Source organism: Canis lupus, chromosome 4 (assembly GCF_003254725.2).
Source record: "Canis lupus dingo isolate Sandy chromosome 4, ASM325472v2, whole genome shotgun sequence".
In the NCBI taxonomy this organism is placed as follows: Eukaryota; Metazoa; Chordata; class Mammalia; order Carnivora; family Canidae; genus Canis; species Canis lupus.
Window position 1 is genome coordinate 6,129,793 of NC_064246.1, and position 22,061 is coordinate 6,151,853.

Genomic DNA, 22,061 nt, shown 5'->3' on the forward strand with positions numbered 1-22,061 from the left:
AGTTTTTTTTTTTTAACTTGTATCTAGTTTAGCGATCTCATTTATCCATTCTTATCTCAAGTGAGTATATATATCCCTATTTCTCTTCCTGTTGGCCCACCCATTGGTTAGTTAAATCAAACAAGCTTTCTATCAAACCTATTCTTTTGAACTTTGCCTTCACATATGGGAGGCAGATATAATTTTGATCTAGATAAAAACTGTGACAGTGGCAGAATGACATTCCTTGACACTCCCTTCCCTCTTCTGATGGAGGAAATACTGCTAAGTACAGGAATGGACATTTGCCACCACAGCCATTTCTCCCTTGAATGGAGGGCTGCCTGTGGCTGGGAAGCCATGGAGCAGGTGTCAAGGGACAAGAGGAAGGGGTCACCCAGCCATAGAGGGGGAGCACATAGAGAGCTTGCAGGCAGTTGACAGATATTTTGATATATGATCTGAGAGCATTTTCCATTCTTGGCACTTTTGCAGCCCTGAGGCTGTCCACACATTGAGACTGAGACAGCCTCCTCTGCTTCAGGAGGAAGGACAAGATCCAAACAAGAACAAAGGAATGTGCCTTGTGCCTTCGAAAAATGCCATTGAAGCCCTTTTCAGAGACAACAGTTGCAAAAAGGTAAAACTAAACTTTTCTAGGTGAAAAGGGGATCTGCAAATCTAGTGAGGCCAGACTTCTTGGGGTCTAGGTTTATAAACTGAATCATAGGTAATGAAGATGGGGATAAAATACGTTAACCTCCCTTGCTCAAAGGAAGACGTGCAAACCATTCCTGGCCTGGAAAGGATGTAGAAGAGATTCAAGACCCAGTGCCTGACCCACCCTCATGTCTGTATGGGTAGGTGTGTGAATGGAGTGGAGGTGGCAGAAAATGGGTAAGGAGCAAGTGCCCCCTATTTCTTATTCAGAAGTCTTGGAAGAGAACCACCTCAGAAGGAACCCCAATCTTATCATGGGTTCAGACAGTGGCAGCAGGGTGGGTTGTGGAGAGAAAAGGCTTGATATGGCATGCACCCTAGACCCTGTGCCCTGCCATATGGGAGATGCAGATATTCCTGCATGCCCAGTGGAGATCACAGGTCAGGAGAGGGGCTAGGCATTAGAAGGCACCTGGGGCTGGTAAGAAGACGTTGCCAGATATGGCAGTGAAAGGGACCTGAGCAGCAGGTGCTGGCATCTCACTGAGGCCAGGTGGGACTGGGGAGGTCCATGGCACACGCAGTAGGAATAGAGACCCCCTTGCAAAGATCAAGCATTGAAGTCTAGGCAGTGGACCCAGGTGAACGCACGCAAACCGGGCGCCCCTTCATGTAGAAACCATCCTGGGAGACTGGGGCAGAACAGAAATCGCAGAGAATCTGAACTTGAGTTTGATAGAGTTTAAAGCCTGGATGAACTGAAAACCCTGGAGATCTAACCTGAAAGATCTCCTTGAACAAGCAGAATTAAGTGGGGCCTTCAGACCTAAGTACACTTCGTTTTCAGAAAATAAAGTTCTTGTCTATGTGTGTGATAATCCACATAGTAATTCTCTAGCAGAATCACAAGATGTGGGAGACTCTGGTCCCAGGTTCTTATCAACACTAGATCTAAGTGTACAGACACCCTGAGACATCTTCTAATTTTCATGACAGCAGCCAAGGGCAAACTCTCTTATTTAAAAGCCTCACTGTATTAAAAAAAAAAAAAAAAAAAGCTTACTTAGTACTAGAGATCTCTATTCACCCTTTAAACAGGTTTTTGCTTATTGCAGCCATGAGGCACACCATTAGCCCTCAGAGCTCTCGTTCTTTGAAAATGAAGGTAATAGATTTTAAAATATTTTTTCTCATATAATGGAGTGTGACTATTTTTCATTCTGTGATTTTTGAGTTCTAGACTTTCTCTTAACCTCTAAGGAAAGGGGCAAGTTCTCCAACCACAGGCCAGAACGTGAGGAGTGGAAGGGAAGCTGGAAGTTAGCTGGAGACAGGGCTCGGCAGGATAAGTGTCTCTAACATTGCTTTCTTACTTACCTTGTGGGTTTAGAAGGAGAAGTAAGGGAGGTGTTCCCCCTCTGCATCTGATGATGTAAGACTAGGCCAGTTTTGAGGTGCCTGGGTGGCTCACTTGGTGAAGCATCCAACTCTTGGTTTCAGCTCCAGTCATGGTATTGGGGTTGTGAGATCGTGCCCCATATTGGGCTCCACGCTCAGTGTGAAGCCTGCTGGAGATTCTCTCTCTCCCTCCCACTCAGCTCCTCCCCCCCACTAGCTTGCTCTCTTGAAAATAAATAAAAATAAAATCTTAAAAAGAGAGAGAAAAAAAAAGACTGGACCGGTTTTATCCTTTGGAGTGAGGAGTCACTCATATTGGTGTCTCCCTCACAGCACAGCCTTCCCTGGCACCTCTGAGGCCAGCTGAGTGCCCTTCCTCCCTCTGTGGCACCCTGTTACTGGGCCATATTACCTTGTTTGTGTCTGCTCTTGCAGTGGGCACAGTAATGTCTGGTCTAATAACCTTTGGTAATAATACTGGTCCACAAAGTACTGTAAAGCTTAATAAATGAGAACGGTATGGAGGAAGGGAATGAAAGAATGGAAGGAGGGAAAGAGGGAGGAAGAAAGGAAGAGAAAGAGGACAGAAAGGAGGAGAACATAAGAAGAGGACAATCATAAAAGACAAATAAGAGATTACAAGAGGAGATAGAAAAGTTGCAATGGGAGCTCCAGGGCACTTTGCCAGGCTGATCCTGAGACTTGGTTCTGGCCTGACATCTACTTGGAATCCTCTTCCCCGGGGTAAGCCAGGACCTCTCTGCACTAACCTTGCTAAAATTCTCTTTTGCTCCATGCTTTGCCAGAATTGAATGGGTTGGCATCCATTTTTTTTTCAGTTGGTCCCCCTGAATGGCATTTCCCATAGCGGAGTTATTCTGGGTCCCGTGGGCAGCGAAATCAATGTGTGTCCGATCTGTATGACCTTGCATGTGAAGGTGAGCTTTTTTTAGGTGGTGCTAATACAAAGGGAGAATGAGCCTTAGATAGTTCGGCATGCTAAATATAGAGTGGCACTTTTAAAAATGCAATCTTGGCTGTTCCGAGTGTCTGAAAAGACCTGCCAGTCACTGCCAAGGGCAAAGGATCATCTTTTCTGGACTACATGAGGATTCAAGGACCTGTTTGGAATCAAAACAGATCATTAGTAACATATGCATGGAGAATGACCACAGCTAATCATGTACATGTTGCCTCTACACATAAGTGCCCTGCAGGCCACCATATAACCCTGAAAGCAGGCTGGAGTGGCTAACCTGGCTTTATGGACAAAGTGAACCTGGGAGCCCATGTCATGGTGTCACTATGAGTATCAAGGCATCTCAAGGGAAAAGGGTGTCACTATGGGAAGAGAAACGACCACACAAAATAGGGATGCTGTCACAAAATGATGGGTCATTGCAAAGAAAGGGCAGATCATTCCTAATGATACCCAGTTCCCTGTAAGCTGTAAAGCAGACTTTCTGGGCAGAGCTGCTCTGGACCATTACATATCACTTCTCGCGGTCCCTTTAGGTAGTGGCAAAAACTGGAAATAGACAGTTACTTCTCTTCAGTTTAGTTTTTGTCTTGTAGTCTATCTCATGGCTCACCCCTAAAAGCTGGGGAAAACCAGTGGCTGTAGAAGCCAAGGGGTTGAGCTGGGTATGAGGATAAAGGGAAAAACCTGATTAGGAACTGCACAGTGTTCAAGCATCTTTACCATGGTAGACAAAGCTTGCTGATCATAAACGTAAAAAATGGGGGTGCCTGGGTGGCTGAGTTGGTTAAGCATCTGCCTTCGGCTCAGGTCACGATCCCAGGGTGCTGGGATGGAGCCCCACATTGGGCTCCCTGCTCAGCAGGGAGTCCGCTTCTCCCTCTGCCCTTTCCCCTGCTTGTGCACTCTCTCTCTCTCTCTCTCTCTCTTTTTCTCTCTGTCAAATAAATAAATAAAATATTTTTAAAAAAACAAAAACGGTTAGGGGATCCCTGGGTGGCTCAGTGGTTTGGTGCCTGCCTTTGGCCCAGGGTGCGATCCTGGAGTCCTGGGATCGAGTCCCACGTCGGGCTCCCGGTGCATGGAGCCTGCTTCTCCCTCCTCCTGTGTCTCTGCCTCTCTCTCTCTCTCTATCATAAATAAATAAATAACTCTTTAAAAAAAGGTTAAAAATGTGTGCTACATGCTCCTCCACTTGCCTTATGGGACTAAATACATTGTAACTTACAAAGAAACACAGGTAGGAAAGGCAGGGCTTCATTGCGCCTGAGCTCTGGTATCTAGAGGCCTCATTCAACCCCATGTCCATCATTGGGGAGATAAGGGGCAAGTTACTTAGCTCTATGTAATAGAAAAGACAATATTATAACACTCATTCCTAGAGTTGTTCTAAAGATTAAGTGAATTAAGAACATGGAAAGGGTTCAGGAATTGCCCAGCACATAGTAGATGGTTGTTATGAGTTCAAGGAACTCAGAGGGATTTAGATGTTAGTTGTGTAGAGTCATATAGACAGAGACAAGCACGCGGGGAAATGGCATTTTGAGCAGTGCCCCATGACCAGCAGACGGGGCCACTGTGCAGAAGTGCCCTGGCCTCCCCCAGGGCAGGCACTACCAGATTCTGAGGAACACCTGTGTCCTAGGCATGCATGGCAAACCGTTCCTCTGTGTGAACAGAACAGACTGTCTCATGTACTGAACCATGGAACCATAACTTGCTATTAGCCAGTTCCTTCCTCCTAGAGAACATCAAGGTGCTGGTGGCAGGCAAACTAGAAGATGCAGCTTAGGGGCATCTAGATGTGTAGGGGCCTCATGACTGTCTAGAAGGGATGGGGACAGATACTTGCCAGGTTTCTGCCTGTGGACCAAATGTCCAAAATTTTGAGATTTCCTAAGCACATCCAAAATGCTTCCTTGTAGCATCAGAATCCCAATGACTGGATCACAGGGGCCCTTGGGAGGTACCCTCTTACTCTGCAGATGAGCCAAGCGGGAACACAGTCTGCCAGGCAGCCAGCGCGGAAAGGATCCATGTCACATTCAAGCCGGGGGCTGGTTGATTTTGTCCTTAGCACTGTGCATTCCGGAGGGAAAATCAGATCAAAGGAGAGAGTTAATGATCCCTTCAGGCAGAGAGGCTCTTTTCGCTCTGGGAAACTGTCTGGAAAGGTAGGATAAGGAGCCTGAATAGAATTACAAATGCATGAACCCTAAGGACCTTCATTCACTTCACTCATCAAATACTTCTTTAGTGCTGACAGATTCAAAAGGGACAGGGATAGGTACTCTTGAGGTTCAGATTTTCTTTGGCAAGATACTGAATATCTAAAAACAGTCACCAATAAAGGCACAGCCAGCAGCTGGGCGGCACTGGAGCCATTCCTGTTCACTAATGGAGGAGACTTCTTATCCTCTAGTGATGGTATCTCTGGGGAAGGCTTCGGGGAAGTGGTCCTTTAGCACAAGGAGTTTCCATTTTATAAGGTTATTTGCTTAGAAGTAAGTCTATATCCTGAAACACAGGAGGTATCCTAACCATATTGAATGAACCATCAGTGGTAGATTCGAAGTAATCCTGTTGACAAGGCAATTTCTCCTGCCATATCTCTGAAGTCGACTGAGCTTCCCCTTGGGGGAAGATCCTAGGAAAAAAGGGGAGGGGTCCTCAACATTGCTTAAGAACTGAATTATCGCCCCTTCCTCCTGTGACATGAAATCTTGACTCTCTGGGAAGCCCAACTGTTTTCCCTACACCTGCCCCTTTCTCCCCTTACCAAGTAAGCAACCAGGCTTTGGAATTTCTTACCTCAGAGACTCGAGCGCTTTGGAAAGCCAAGAGCAGCCTGATCCAAAAATGCTTCTGAAAAGCAAAATAACAAGGAATAGACAGGGAGATCTGCAGGCTCCTTGATCAATGGGGATATTTTCCAGGTCCTCTGGCAATGTGTCTACAAGGGGACAAGGCCTCTGGGGAGAAGGAATAATCCCCAGGGGAAATCAGATTCAGTTATGGGACTCCCACTTTTGCCAGAAACTCTGCCTCTTGGAGCCTGGCTGGGCAGTGGCAGGGCCTCTGGATAAGAAAGGATCATGTAGGGCAGACCAAGGGTGGGGCAGGGCTCCTGCAATCTCGCAATCTCTTCAGTGTGGCCTGGGGGGTGGCCAGAGAAATGACAGGGCTAGGTAAACCTGCAGGCCCCAAGGATAGGCATGGGTGGAGGATAGGCATGGGTGGAGCAGCAGTAATCACTGAGACTGAATTTCCCTCCTGGGTTGGGGTTAGGGCAGCCATGTGGGAGGTGACAGTCCTAGAAGGCAAATGTACTTGATTTTACGAAAACAAAGTTTTTTGCATACCTGATATACTCACCTAATAGCCACATGATCTAGGGTCTGCTGGTTCCTTGCTGGGATCCGAATCAGTGTGGTGTGTCCTGCCCATGGCTCCCCAATCACTGTGGATACTTCATGTTTCACTCACTACATATATGCATTTACTATGCTTTCTTTCTCTTCCCCCACCTTTCAAAAATTTTATTTTTAATCTTTACTCACATAAATACACATAACATAAAATGTACCACCTGAAACATTTGGAAAATGCAACACTGTCCTGATCAAACAGTAACTGCATTCTCCCACTCCATCCAGCCCTTGGCAGCCACCCTTCTACCTCCTGTTTCCATAAATGTGCTTATCCTAGGTACCTCATACGTGGAATACAGTACTTGTCCTCTTGTGTCTAGCTTATTTCACTTATTGTCCTGTCTTCTAGGTTCATCCATGTTGTAGCCTGTGTCAGAATTTTCTTCTTCTTAAGGCTGAATAATATTCCTTTGCTTGTATGTATACAATCGGTTTATCCACTCATCATTGATGGACATCTGAGCTGTTTCCATCTTGTGGCTATTGTGAATAATACTATGAACCTGAGTGCTCAAATATCTTTCTGAGATCCAGCTTTCAATTCGTTGAGTACATATCCAGAAATGAAATTGTTGGATCATATGGTAATTCTATGTTTAATTTTTTGAGGGACCACCCTACTGTGTTCTATAGCAGCTGCACCATTTTACAGTCCAACAGTACACAAATGTTCCAATCCTTGCCAATACTTCTTTTCTGCCTTTTCAATAGTAGGCATTGTGATGGGTGTGAGGTGCTATCTCATGGTGGTTTTGATTTGTATCTTCCTAGTGTTGAGTGACATTGAGCATCTTTTCGTGGTTTTTTTTGACCATCTGTGTATCTTCAGAGAAATGTCTGCTCGATTCCTGTGCCCATTCTTTTAATGGGGTTGTTTGTTTTTGTTGTTTCCAAGTCACACATTTTATTTTGGTAGCTGTCTTGTCCTGAGATTCTTCTTATCAAAGATTATACTATTTACAAAATCATCCTTCACTCTCATGCTTCCTTCCATCATAAACTCCAATACCTTTGCCCTCAAGTGTCTTAAAGTAATTCATTTTCTCAAGCAATTTCTTTATGCATCACGTTAATAAAGCCCTTTGGGGCCCCAATCACCAGCCATTAATTAATTAATTTGTTTAGGAAGGTAAAGGCAGAGGGAATCTTTAATTTTTTGAAGATTTTATTTATTCATAAGAGACACACAGAGAGAGGCAGAGACATAGGCAGAGAGAGAATCAAGCTCCCTTCGGGGAGCCCAATGTGGGACTCAATCACAGGACCCCAGGATTACAACCTGAGCCAAAGGCAGAGGCTCAACCACTGAGCCACGCAGATGCCCCCCGAGGGAGAGAATCTTAAGCAAGCTGTATAGTCAATGCAGAGCCTGATGCAGGACTCCATCTCACAATCCTGAGACCATGACCTGAGCCACAATTGGGAGTTGGATGCTTAACTGACTCAGCCACCCAGATGCCTGGTCACCAGCCTCTTAGATCTATCTGACATGCCTGCATCCTCAGAGGAACACACAATTTAGGATTAAAATGGTAACCCTACCACAACTACTTTTTTCCCCAGAAAACAATAAAAACAACACAAATTTTAAGGAGTGAATCTCTCTACAAGTAGTGCCAACGTGTAAATCCTGGCGTGCACCCAGCTCAGGGGCAGCACTATGGTGTTGAAAGATGCCATGACCATGGTCTTCCCCAGTCTGTGCTGCTCACGGGCTGACCTGGGGTGTGTTTGCCATTATCACCCTTGGTTCTCCATCAGAGGGCATGTTGTCACGGGCTTCTCTGGAAAAGAACAATCGCAATAGCAGACTGCTGTCTGGTCCCAGCAAGCCAGACAGAAAGGAGCAAATAAAATAAAATGCCTGCTGGTTACCAAGCTGGGAAGGGAAGAGCTCAGTACTACTGTGGACCCAGCTCAGCTTTGAGATAAAAAACAAAAAAAAAAACAAAAAAAAAACAAAAAAACACCTCATGCTGAGAAATTTCTATTCCTTTAACAGAGAATCTACAATTCTTGTGGATCTATATGAGTTCAAAAGAATTATTTCTGTGCTGAAGACACACCACTCAAATATTGTGATATAAGAGTCATCCCAATTCCCCATCTCTCTGAAATATTTACTCAACTTACCTCTCCTGTTGCCTGACAGTCCCCTCATTAGTGTCATCTCCATGAAATAAAAAACATTATAACTTCGGAAAGTACCACTTTTATTGCCTCTGGGCATCTTTCCCTGCCTCCTCAAGCTGGTTTTGTGGCTCACCTCACTGGTCTCATAATTCCCTATGGATACCTCTGTCACCACACACTGTATATGTGCTTCCCCCATACTATACCTTGTGTTTTTTCAGGGCTATAACTGGGTTTTATTTATTTTTGATTCAGAGTGGCTGGTTCATAGCAGTGCTCAAAATGGGTGCTCAAAAGTGCTTGTCTTATGAATAGACGGATGAACAAAAGCAATACTCACCATTATGTCGGCACATATCTAACACATTTTACCCATTGGGGGCTTCTGGTGAGAGATGGAGAGATCTGGGGTTGGAGACATCAGAACAGGATTGTCAGGTGCTCACTATGATGGAGCCCATCTCTTTACTTGGGATGTATGGTGCTGTTCCCTTGGGGGAGCCTCTCTCTGGCGACACTTTGGTTAAGCTGCTGTGCATTTTCGGTCTGGCCCTGTTCCTGCTTAATTAGCATGCATCTTGTTAAAATAAAATGAGATAGATGGTTCTGGAATACATGGAATAGTGGAATCAGCTTTTCAGTTGCAAACAGAGAGATTAAGCATGTGGAAGAGAAATGCTCTTTTTGACAGATTCTCAAAATAATTACGAGCAAGCGTAGGTGGAGAAGTGTCAATCAACCAAAATGCATGTGATAAGCACACCTTTTTTTTCAGATGATTTTGAAGAGCTTTTGCCCAAACACAGGATACAAGGAATACAGTACATTTGTGTTAAAAATAGTTGTAAGTTATACTTTTGAAGAACTAACAATATCAGAAGTAATGGTTATCAACTTTTTGCTGAATATGAACACATGTGGATAATTGAAGGTGTTTTTTTGTTTAAGATTTTATTTTTTCATGAGAGACACAGAGAGAGAAAGAGGCAGAGCCATAGACAGAAGGAGAAGCGGGCTCCTCACAGGGATCCCGACGCAGGACTCGATCCCAGACCCCAGGATCACAGCCTGAGCTGAAAACATACGCTCAACTGCTGAGCTACCCAGGCATCCCAGATAATTGAAGGTTTAAGAGATTAGTCAGAAATAGGGATTGGATTGGGGAAGATCCATTCTTAGAATCGCTCAAGGGTTCCTGCAGGAACTACGTACAGGTATTAAACACAGTATTATAAAAATGTCTCCATGTCTGAGAAGCAGTGAGTGATAATCCAGATATAAAGCATATAAATAAAATTCTAATGCCTGTGCAGAGTCAGGGAGCTTTTCTTCTCATCTCTACTATCATATCACTACCCATTTATGTTGAGGCCATTCCTGAACAGTGCTGCTGCTATATTGTCACTGTGGTAACTACTTTAAAATTCTTTAGCATAAATATGTGATGTGTGTATGCAAATTAGCTTTCATCTGGATGTGAAGATTTAACTTAGTTAGCATGCAAAGCACTCTAACCATAATTAACATTCACTCATTCATTCAAATATCAAATGTGGATTGCATAAAATCACTTAGACACTATTCTAGGAACTGGGGATAGACCAATGCATGAAACAAATTAAATCACCTGCCTTGAGAAAGCCCACAATCTGATCACAATTGATGGTGACTATAGGTGCTTGCTTAGGTATTTCCGAGATAGCTATAGAAATCATATTCAAGAGGTGCATGGGTGGCTCAGTTGATTATGTTTCCAACTCTTGATTTCAGCTCAGGTCATGAACTTAGGGTCATGAGATTGAGCCCTGCACTGGGCTCTGCAGAGAGCATAGATCCTGCTTGAGATTCTCTCTCTCCCTCTCCCTCTGCCCCTCCCAGCCACCAGTGCATACACTTTCTCTCTCTTTCTGTCTCCAAAAAAAAAAAAAAAATCATATTCAAAGGATTTGATAATTGGAAGAAAGGATATCAGAAATAATTTCTCTACTGATAAATAGGTGGTGCTGAAAACATTTGATGGTCTAAAAAGTTTCTCCAGGTCCTGCCTATACATGAAGAACAAATATAAACAGTAGGCAGGCCCTCTAGCCTACTACGTTCAGAATAGGGCTGGAAATCTGAATTCCTGCTGGTCAGTGAAGGATGACTGCACCTGATATGAGCATAAAGTTGGCCGATCCTACCTTCAGAATATTGCTGCCTCTGCCTCAGAACAATTAGCACAAGATGCCTAGAGAGTGCTTGGAAACAGAGTAGGCCTTTGCTGAACTTACAGGAAAGGTCTGATGTTTCTATGACTGCTTGATAAAAAATGTTGATACCTTTGGCAAACTTTGGTTGAATATTTGCTGTCATTGTAACCTACTCTCTAAAAACAACATTACTGGGGAAGGTATGTTTATTTTTTATTTTTATTTTTAAAAAATATTTTATTTATTTATTCATGAGACACCCACAGAGAGAGGCAGAGACTTAGGCAGAAGGAAAAACACCCTATCTGCAGGGAGCCCTATGTAGAACTCGATCCCAGGACCCCGGGATCACCACCCAAGCCAAAGGCAGACGTTCAACCACTAAGCCACCTCATATTTGGTACCCCAGGAAGGTATGTTTAAACACTACCTTTCTCCCATCACTAGAAGATCCCCATATTTACCAGAGGGACCGGCCAACCCTTGACTGTCCGAATGAACTCAAGCCATTTGCGACAGCATCATGCTCTTTCTCTACAAATCTTTGTTTTTTTTTTTTTTTTCTTTTTTGTTTTAAGATTTGATTTATTCATGAGAGACACACAGAGAGAGGCAGAGACATAGACAGAGGGAGAAGCAGGCCCCTGCGCGGAGCCTAATGTGGAACTCAATCCCAGGACCCGGGGGTCATGACCTGAACCAAAGGCAGAAGCTCAACCCCTGAGCCACCCACGTGCCCCGAACTTTGGTTTTCAACGTGGTTCTGCCTGTGACCTCAAGCCCTTTTCTCTGGTGGGCTAGTTAGATTGGCTGATGGTTATCTGCTCTACCCAACCCTTACACTTTCACAGTTTGAGCAGCTGGGCCTGAGCCCAGCAGACCAGAGGATTTCAGGTACTGAGGAGATGCTGAGTCTGAGCTAAAACTGATGGGACAGCTGGTCTTTTCTTTTTTCTTTTTTTTTTCTTAAAATACACAATCCAGGATGCCATCTATTCTCTTAGGTCATCCTAAATTGTGCTCAGTGCTGTTTAGGGAAAGCCTACTTCTCCCCTGGCATGTCCTGTACACCCACATGGCCACTACACTCAGAGCACTTCTGCCTGCCACACCAAGCAATCTGTGACACCAGCTGGGAGTCCCACACTTTAATTCAATAGATACAATTCTGTGTAGCTAGGGATGGTGTCACATCTCACAGTGAAGGGCTAGTTCCACAAGACTGCCCTCTTTCCTCCTTTGTCAGACAAAGATTGCAAGTGTAGTTTGTCATCTATGTTTCTGACCAAACAGCTGTATATTTGAGGTTCCCAACACCACCTCCCCAGGTTCAATTACTTTGCTAGAGCAGCTCACACAACTGAGGAAAACTATTTACTTAATGTTTACCAGTTTATTACAAAAGGATGTGACAAAGGCTAGAGATGAATGTCCAGAAGGAAGAGATGCAGAGGGCAAGGTATGTGGGGGAGAGGATGCAAGGCCTCCATGCTCTCTGTGAGCACACATTCTCCCCACACCCCCAAGTGGTCACTTACCAGAAGCTCTCCAAACTTCATACTCTTGGGATTTTGATGGTGGCTTCCTCACATAGGCATAACAGATCATCAACTCCATTTCCAGTCCCTCTCCCCTCTCTGGAGGATGAAGAGTGTGGGAGTTGAAAATTCCAAGCTTCTCATCATGGCTTGGTCTTTCTTGGTGATCAGCCCAATCCCAGAGCCCATCCAGAGTCACCTTGTTAGAACCAAGATACTTCTGCCCCCAGGAAATCCTGAGGGATTTAGGAACTCTGTCAGGACCCTTAGTCAAAGACCAAAGATTGGAATCAAAGATGCTCATAGTGCTCTCATCACTTATGATGAGCTCTATGCCAAGAACCAGAGGCAGAGACCAATATATTTTTTTCCATAATTTTATAAATGCCATGCTCTCACTTTATGGAAAATGACTGTCTTTAACCCAATCATTTCCCACAAAACTGCCTAATTTCCTATTAGTAGCATTTATAGAATGGTGGGGTTTTTTTGCATAGAATATCTTACTAAATGTTATAATAAATCATCATTCATGATGACAGCTAATAATCAGTGAATGTCTCATGTAGTCACTTGGTGGGGGTGGGAGTGAGTGTACAACAGCAGATCCTCTGGATCTCAGTAGGAATATATAGGTTCATGGAAAAGAGATCACTGACCGGAGCCTGATTGATGGGAACATACACATCCTGACATAATCATGGAGGCTCAGGGTGTGGTCCTGGAGATGGGAATCTTAATGACCCAGAGCTAAATAGGCTCATGAGACACATTTATAAATATTGTGAATCCATAACATTTACAGCATTTCCTAACACAACGTAAATGCCATCGAAGGTGGCTGATGTTTCTATCTCCTCTGCATTCTTTAGAATTCTTTTAGTATGAAGCTCATTAGGCCAAGAGGGTGTATCCATGTAGGTACTCAGAGTGAGCACAGTGCAGGGGTAGTTACAATGGAGGGAAGGGCAGGCATGGTGCAAGCATTTGCTCTCAACTGATGCCAACAATTCTATCCTGAATCTTCCCAGGTAGGGTAGGCCTTCTTAGGAAAGAATGGATGTGTCAGGGATGCCTGGGTGGCTTAGTCAGTTAGCATCTGCCTTCAGCTCAGGTCATGATGTTGCGGTCCTGGGATCCAGCCCCATGTTGAGATCCTTGCACAGCGGGGAGTCTGCTTCTCCCTCTGCCTGCTGCTCCCCTCTGTGCTTCTGCTCTCCCTCTCTCTCTCTCTCTCAAATAAGTAAATAATCTTACAAAAAAAAAAAAAAGGGATGAGTCAGAAGGAGCTGGTTCACATTGGAAGCTCAAGAAAAAGAGTCTCAGAGTTGGCAATGTTCATCCATTTACTGTTTGTATGGAGATTCACCTTCCTGCAGATAGCCCTGCTGTGAAGATGGACACACCAGGCCACCAGAGCCTGATGACACTGAATATTCATATCATATAACCAACATCCCTTGCCTTCATTCTTTTCCATCCAGGTCATCTGCTTGATTCAGCTCCTATTGACATTGAAACAAAATTTGATATTCTTTAGAATGCTAGCGTTCTCTATCAGCTAGAAATGAAGGACACTAAGGCCCTGGGAGAGCATGGAGCCAGAAAAGAGAATGAGCTCCATCTTTAGTCACTGCACCAAAAGTCACCCAGTCCATACACATGGGACTGTCACATCAGTGAAAATTAAATTCTACTGTTGCAAACTTCTGGCATTTGTGGGTCTCTTTATAGAGAAACTTGAATTTTCTGAGCTGACACAGGAAACTGTAAACTGCTTGTCTTCATAAGCTTAGCAACTTTTTACTGTTTTCCCATATCAGATAATTGGGGTGGGAAGGTCCAGGGACCAAGAGAAAAGAAAGGATTCTATTATTGCAAATGATACCATTGTGGGATAATGCAAACATTATGTATATGAATGTGGATCTCCTGCTATCTCCTCAATAGCACACTATGGTTCCTCTCCCCAGCATGCTGTGTGGTCAGCCAGCATATAGAAAATATAAGGCTTTCTCGAAATTGGTCTATTACAGTTGAAAGCACATTGGCATACGAGCTAAAAAATATTTATGTCAAACAATTTCAGCCCATGTAATATCCTTCACAAATCAAGGGCAATTTCTAAGATAGCATAGTTATAGGATTTATAGATTGTATTTTGCTGCTAGCATATGAATTACTTACTAAGCAGGTGATAGAATTTCTATTCAACACAGTCCACTGCATGAAAATAACAGAGTAACCAAGGCAGAAGAATTTAGAAAGAGGACATAATTAACCATGATATCACCAATGCAATAAAATAATAATGAATGCAGTCAGGGATAATTTTGATACTTTGAAGAAAAGGCAACTTATAGTCAAAATGGTTAATTATGTTCCTTAAAAAGAAGCATCCAAGTGCTTGAGCAAAGCAGAGTAATGACCTTATTGAAAAAAAATATATTATTACTGGAGACAAATATGGAAAGCAAAGAATGTAAGAGCAGAATGATTGACAATCAGCCTGTTTTCCATTTCTTCCTTGACTATGTTATAGGAATGGGGATCTGGTGTGATGCAGTCTATTTTAGGAAGTGGGGAGGATGGTGGCCAAGGTCAACTGTTCTGAAGGCAGATTGCACTGGTTCCCATTACTTACTAATTAGATAGCCATGAGTAGCTTCATTCTCTCCTTGCTAAACTTCCTCATTTTCCTCATCCATAAAATGAGAAACATCAGAGTACTAACTCACAGCTGTGTTTTGAACATTAAGATAAAATTTAAAAAGGAATTCCAGAGCAAATTAGCAAAGAGTAAGGAAGCACTCACTTACCTTAGCTATGTGTAAACTCAGAAAGAAATCAACATAAATACAAATCCTAGAGACCTTCAATACACTGCAATGAGTCAATACTAGAGTAATCTGAATACTGAAGATGAAGATCATAGCACTTGGGAACATTTCAAAGCACTTTTCCCACTTCTGGTTCTTCCCTTTCACTGTGTCAACTCCCTTTATTTTGAATGAGAAAAAGAAGACATAGGCAAATTAAATAACTCCACAGATCCCAAGCCTTGTTAATAGCAGAGGATTAGAAACCAGCTCTGCTGGTTCCCTTAGCAACACTAACAGGAAGTATAATTTTGTGTAGTTAGTCACACAAAGATTGTGTCATTGCAGAAATTTAGTAAAACACCCATATTACGCATTCCATGAATAAGGCAAAGCTTATGTACACTTGATTTTAGGGCCTGTTGTTTGGAAGGGATGTGAGCACAGAGCCTCAGTGTGTGGAGTTTTTATTAGGATTTCGTTACGTAGGCAAGATTGGTGAAATCATTGATCATGAGATTGAGCTCAATCTCCTGGAGGACTTCCAACCTTCTAATGACCCGCTTGATCTTCCGGGTGATTGGACTGTATCAATGATCCTCTCTGGGGCCCATCTCCAGTACAGTCAGGTCATGAGCGTAATAAGGATACTCCTATGACTCAGAAAACTGAAGAGTTTCTGAAGCTGTGTCAGCAACCAGGGACAAAGACCAGACACATTCATTTCATAGCACACTGAATTTCTTTGATCAACTCATGATCCCTCCTCCATATACTTCCCTCTTCAAGGCTAACACCTCCTGTACCCCAAAGGAGATTAATTACTGATTAAGTCAAAAGAATAATTGCCCCTGATAAGCCTTTTAAAAAAATATTTTGACGTTCATCACTTATATAGTCTGTACTGATTTCAGAGGAACAGTGTCATTTCAGAGGCCCATCTGAGCCCTTGAGAAGAGCTCTCAATAAGAATTCTCTCTCCATGGCTGGACAGTTGGTCTCCTTGGAGACAGCTTTTCATGGGCAGCCCTGCCAGGTAGTCCCAAAGCACATCATGGAAGATGAATTTCATTTCCTTCATTACTCTAGCGTGTATTTTCCAAATTTTCAGTAATGGACATAAGTGATTTTATAAACAGGAAATAACTCGATGAAAAAAAGAGTAGCAACCTGTATTAGGGTATGTTCCCCCATACAATGATACTAGGTAGCAATTATGAATAATGCAAAGAAATCTAAAGTTTCAGGTAAAAACACCAATCCCATATACTAATAATTATAAATTTTAAAATATACATTTATCCTTAAACACACATATATATAAATCCACATCTCTCTCTATATATAATATATGTATATAATATATAAATACACAAATGAAATCTATCCTTACATATATAACACAAATATATATATATCTAACCTTTGCATGTGTATACATATACCTATATATAAATACATATATACAAAGGTTAATAATGGTGCTTTTGGTAAGTGATCTTGAGAGAGCTGAGAGCATGGAGAAGGACTTGGGATTTTCAGAGTATACCTTTTTATAGGTTTAGTTTTTAGCATAGACACAAATATGCTTTTTCATAAAGTTTTCTGTGATCAGTGGCAGATGGTAGGCAAAATTATGAGGACAGCATTTAACTTACTTAAGTTGAGGACCTCAAAGGGGTTTAATAAAATCATATTTTGTAGTAAAAAGTGGGAGGGTAAGAAAAAGGAAGAACTCAGGGAAGACAAGGAAGATGGGAGAGGATGAAGGGAGGGACAGAGGGAGGAGAAGTGAGCATTCCTTGACCGAGTGTGAAACGTGCACCATGTATAACCTGACACCTAGCGCTAGTGTTGGCCCTCTGTAGAAACACAGGAGGCCAGTCTACCTCCCTGGACATTATGCAGGTGTCAATAAAATCATTTTCTACAACAAGTATTCTTGTAGTCAGGGGATTAGCACTACGAGTTGTGTAGTCAGGGAGACCAAGAAGTTATTAATCATTTTATAATGCTTTCTCCTGTTTTTCTCTCTTCTAAAATCTTTAAATACATTATCATAGTAACATGGATTGAATCACAATGCAACGGAGAAGTCTGGGATCACAGAATGAAAGGTGGTTTAATATTGCCTTCTGGGCAGAGAATTTCGTCTTGATTACAAGCTGGCGATTTAAGGTTAGTTTTAAAGTTATAGGATTATCGTTATAGGGCTTTAGGACAAATAAATGTTCTTCAATATTACATATTTTAAAACCTTATACCCAACTGCCATATAGAAGACTGACCTTTGTACCTATCATCAATAAGGAGAAAATCTTTAGGGACGCCTGGATGACTCAGTGGTTGAGCACCTGCCTTCGGCTCAGATCATGATCCTGGGATCTGGGATCAAGTCCCCCATCGGGCTCCCTGTGAGGAGCCTGCTTCTTTCTCCACCTATGTCTCTGCCTCTCTCTCTCAGTCTGTGTCTCTCATTAATAAATAAATAAATCTTAAAAAAAAAAAAAGAAAATCTTTAGAGGTCCCAAAAGCAACTCTCTCCCTCTAAGAACATTGGAGGACAATTTCATTTCATAATAACAATTCAGAGAAGATATCAGACTATTTCTTTAAAATCTACATCAGATGAAAATTTTTACCATGTTTGTTAATCTGAGTTTAAGATGTTTCTTGGGGGGAAAAGATTAACATTTGTTGTAACTGTTGAAAAAATCTGTTTTTCAGGTACCTGAGTGGCTCAGCAGTTGAGAGTCTGCCTTCTGCTCAGGGTGTGATCCCAGGGTCCGGGGATCGAGTCCTGCATTGGGCTTCCTGCATGGAGTCTGCGTCTCCCTCTGCCTGTGTCTCTGCCTATCTCTGTGTGTCTCTCATGAATAAATAAATAATCTTTAAAAAATAAATTAAAAATCTATTTTTCTTGAAGAACTGAACACACTTGAAAGATAAAATGAATACCTATAAAGAAATATAGTAACTATAAGCTACATTAACTCACAAATCTAAGGAAGTATGATAAACAAGTTACATATTGAGTGAATAACACAGTTTGTTGGATTTTTTAACCTCCAAGATTCCAAGACCGAATACAGATGGTGGATAATAAAGTGCAGGAGCACAGCCAGGAACTGGAAACCCAGGGATCCTGGGCTGAATGAAGAATCAAAGGCTACATTTCAGGCTCTGATACACAGTTGCTAGTTGACTCTGCTCCATATCTTCATGCTATGTCAACCATAGGAAGAGCGCTTTCCTGTTCCTATGGGTCCCAAGTAAGGTAATCATTGCTGGGGTTGCAGAAATGAAAACACTGTGTGATCTTGAAGGAACTCTAGTGAAATGAGACGGATAACTAAGCAATTTCAGCTTCAGTATGGGGTTGCTCTGGTCACTGCTCAGCAGCAGAGGACAGAATCCACTCTTGCTGCCTTGTGCAGGAAGAGTTTACGCTCAATCACTGGCAGAAGAGTAGAGTCTAGCAGAACTTCTGTGAAGAATACCCCCCACCACAAGAGGAAGCTGCAGAGCCAGGAAGCCGTTGGAGGAATTGGGAAGTTTTTAAACACACTACCTCTGCCCACACTGACAAGATGCATGTCCAGCACCTGGCCGCCTCCCTATATTCTGAAGCCGGGGCTCACTGCTCTCCATGAAGGCTTAGTGGAACATCTGAGGTCTGAGACAGGATACAAGAGAAAAAAAGTGTGTGCCACTACATCTTGGGGACAGAGTTGACATTCAGGCATAGGTGACTTGATCTTCTTCTCTCCAGACTTTGGTCAGCAGTGTGTGCACGCGCGCGTGTGTGGTCAGGTGAGAGTTGTAGAATGGAATTCTGTGAATTATCAGATCAGCCTAAATTTTAAAATAAAGTTAGAAAGCTTTATTACTACTTGGTGGGTAAGGTTCAGTAGGACGACCAACCTTTTATAGAGATTTTGTGTATCTAAGTTGCAACCTTGGTGATGACCTCATACAAGTGTCAGACTATCTCTTCTCCCAGTGCCTGGCACAGAGTGAATGCTCAGGAAGGCATGTTAAGGTGCCTCCCACACGTATGGGCCACCAAAAACAGTTCATTTTAGAAGTGAGTGGGTCTTAATTCCCTGGGCTCAACTGCAGAGACTGAGATTTTTTTTTTAAACTTAGTAAATGCATTAATCCAGGTGCTGGGAGAAGTCAATGCCAAAATGGGATTAAACATTAAGGACTTTATTAGAGCCGCACCCATGAGAGGAAATAGAGAGGAGCTCTGGGAGTCTAGGAAGGCTGTTTGACAACAATGCAAATCTGACAGAGTGAAACAGAGAGGAGGGGAAGATTGGGTGGCAGTGCCCAGTGCCATCTAAGGAAGGTTCAGTGGGCCATGGGGGTCCTCAAGCCAATCAGATGCTTGGGGTGTCTTGGCTCCTGGGAATGGGTCTGCTTGACTGTTCTTGTGGCTCCATTTACTGGCTGAATCGGCGGCTTCGGGGCAAATGCAGTTAGTTGTAGATTTCAGGACAGAAGCAGCTGGAAGCTTTGATTAGTTAAGCCCCCTCCCCCTCCATGGTTGGAGATCTGTGAGATGTATTCTCATGACTCATAGTCTACATAATCCCTCTGCCTCATCGGGTAGCACCAACAATTCCTGTAGCATGGCTTTGCCAGGTAGGATTCTCTTATATGACTATAAATATATGAAGGATAATAAAAGAGACAGATTCTCAGGAAGATTGGTACTATTTAAATACACACTCTACTCCTGCTGTTTTAACTGCTTTGAGCCCAGCCTTAGAGTGCCTCGAATTCATCTTCTGTCGAGTAGTTTGACGTTCTGATGCCAGTCTTTTTTTAAGTCCAAGGTTGATTTCCTCAATTTATTTAATAAGCTTCTCACATATTGTCTTACTTCTGATTAAGTGCTTTTCATGCTTCTCACATAAGCATGAAAAGTACACAATTTCTCTCACATCCATAAGTATTTTTTCATGAGGAGGGAGGGTAGGAAAAGCAGGAATAACTCTGAAATGAATCACCAGGATACCTCAAATTCCTCATCTCTAAAATGGCAGACATAACATCTGCTTTATCATATCATGGGAAGGATTGGTTTTGTATTAGTCTGAATGAGATACCAGAAACCACTCCAGGTATTTTCATCAAAAGGGGTTTAATACAGGGAACCAGATGCTTATAGAATTTCTGGAAGGACCCTCAGGACAAGGAACTGCTAAGTTGGCCACTGATAGTTCTAATTGGTAGCTGCAATACTGCACCACATTGGTTGCAATCTTGGGACAGATCAGAAAACCTGTACCAGGACTGTTGGCTCTAAATGACACAGGACTCCCAGGGTCACAGTGGCATGACTATGTTCCTTCTGCTGAACTATGCTCCAAATTCATGTCTTGTGCAGGAAATTATTAATGTTCATAAGGAAAGTACAGTTTTTTAAGGCTTTATTTATTTTTTGTTAAAGATTTTATCTATTTAATTGAGAGAGAGAGTGTAAAAGAGTACAAGGGGGGAGGGGCAGGGGGGAGGGAGAAGCAGACCCCTCACTGAGCAGGGCATACAACTGGCAGCTCCATCTCAGGACCCTGAGGTCATGACCTGAGCCAAAGGCAAATGCTAACCAATTGATCCATCCAGGTGCCCCTTGAAGCTTCATGTAAATGGGTTTGCTTTTTCAGATCATAGGTCCTAAGAAATTTCTAGATCCCTAATGAACTTTGAGATGCCAGTGTTATAGTATCAAGGCACATCTATTTTGGGGTTTTCAGCTTTAGCGTATTATGTTTAAAGTGTTAATTCTGAAACATGATAAAACTGGGAAGCACAGAAACCCAAACAAAACACATTTGGGGTTTTTTGGGGGGAAAAAATCTAAATGTATTATTAAAACTAAAATTAAATTGAAACTTGAAATGTAGAATTTTGAAAATTGTAAAGAAAGAATCAGAATAAGGAAAGTTTCCCTATTTAGCAGCTTGGTTGAAACCCATTTTCATATTTTTTATTTAAAATTATGTTACAATTCCTTATCAAACAGTTTTTCCGTACTTATGTAATCAGTTTTAAGAAAGAATTTTCCATTGGAGCCAGGTTTGAGCCAGAGTGCTATTGTTCAAGCAAACCACTGTTTCCAAAAATAGTATTATTACATTGATACATCATTATTGGAGAAGTTCTAGTGATTTGTTACCAAGAAGCAGAAAGTAATTTCTTTAGGACTGACGAAAGCAGTCACTTCGTGTTGTATTTAATGTGAAAATCCCTGAAAGGATTTTTTTCCCTTCTCTGGACAGTGGGGAAATAATTTTCAGGAACTCGGTGCTCAGGAGGGAGACTGGATTTGTTATTCAAGCAAAGCCTTCCACGACAGAGGCACGTGGAAAGTTTCCTGTGTGTCCAGGAGGAAAAAAAAGATGGTTGAGCATCTTTTTTGGCTCTTTGGGCATCTGTTGGGCTCCCAGTCTGCCTGAGCACAGACCCAGGTTGTGTCCCCGGTGGCAGTGGCCTCTGCATCCCGGGGCGAGAGCCCCACAGGGAGGACAGGCCTGTCTGTCACATGGCTGCACGAGGTGGCAGTGGTCATGGGGAGAGTGGGCAGTGGAGGGTCCTGGGAGAAAATCAGTGCAGATAAGGCCAGGGTGATGGAGCCCTCAAAGCCTCCCGTGCCAGAGCAGAGAAGGAGGATGGTGCGGGGGTGGAGGGGAAATTTCATCAGACAGGCACTGCCGAGTCCCAGGGGTTTTCTAAGCCAAAGAGTGACCTTTTTTTTTTTTTTTTTTTTAAGATTTTGTTTATTCATGAGAGACAGAGAGAGGCAGAGACATAGGCAGAGGGAGCAGCAGGCTCCATGCAGGGAACCTGATGTAGGACTCAATCCCAGGACCCTGGGATCTTGACCTAAGCCAGAGGCAGATGCTCAACCACTGAACCACCCA

The 22,061-nt window shown here is 42.9% G+C and overlaps 1 long non-coding RNA gene across 1 annotated transcript; it reads left to right on the forward strand.

The window, feature by feature from the left end:
• The first annotated feature begins 487 nt into the window (after positions 1-487).
• Positions 488-18,039, forward strand: LOC118354568 (uncharacterized). The gene is made up of 3 exons (XR_004815339.2): positions 488-619; positions 17,193-17,307; positions 17,857-18,039. It is a non-coding gene; the product is annotated as an uncharacterized LOC118354568 (long non-coding RNA).
• The last annotated feature ends 4,022 nt before the right edge of the window (positions 18,040-22,061 follow it).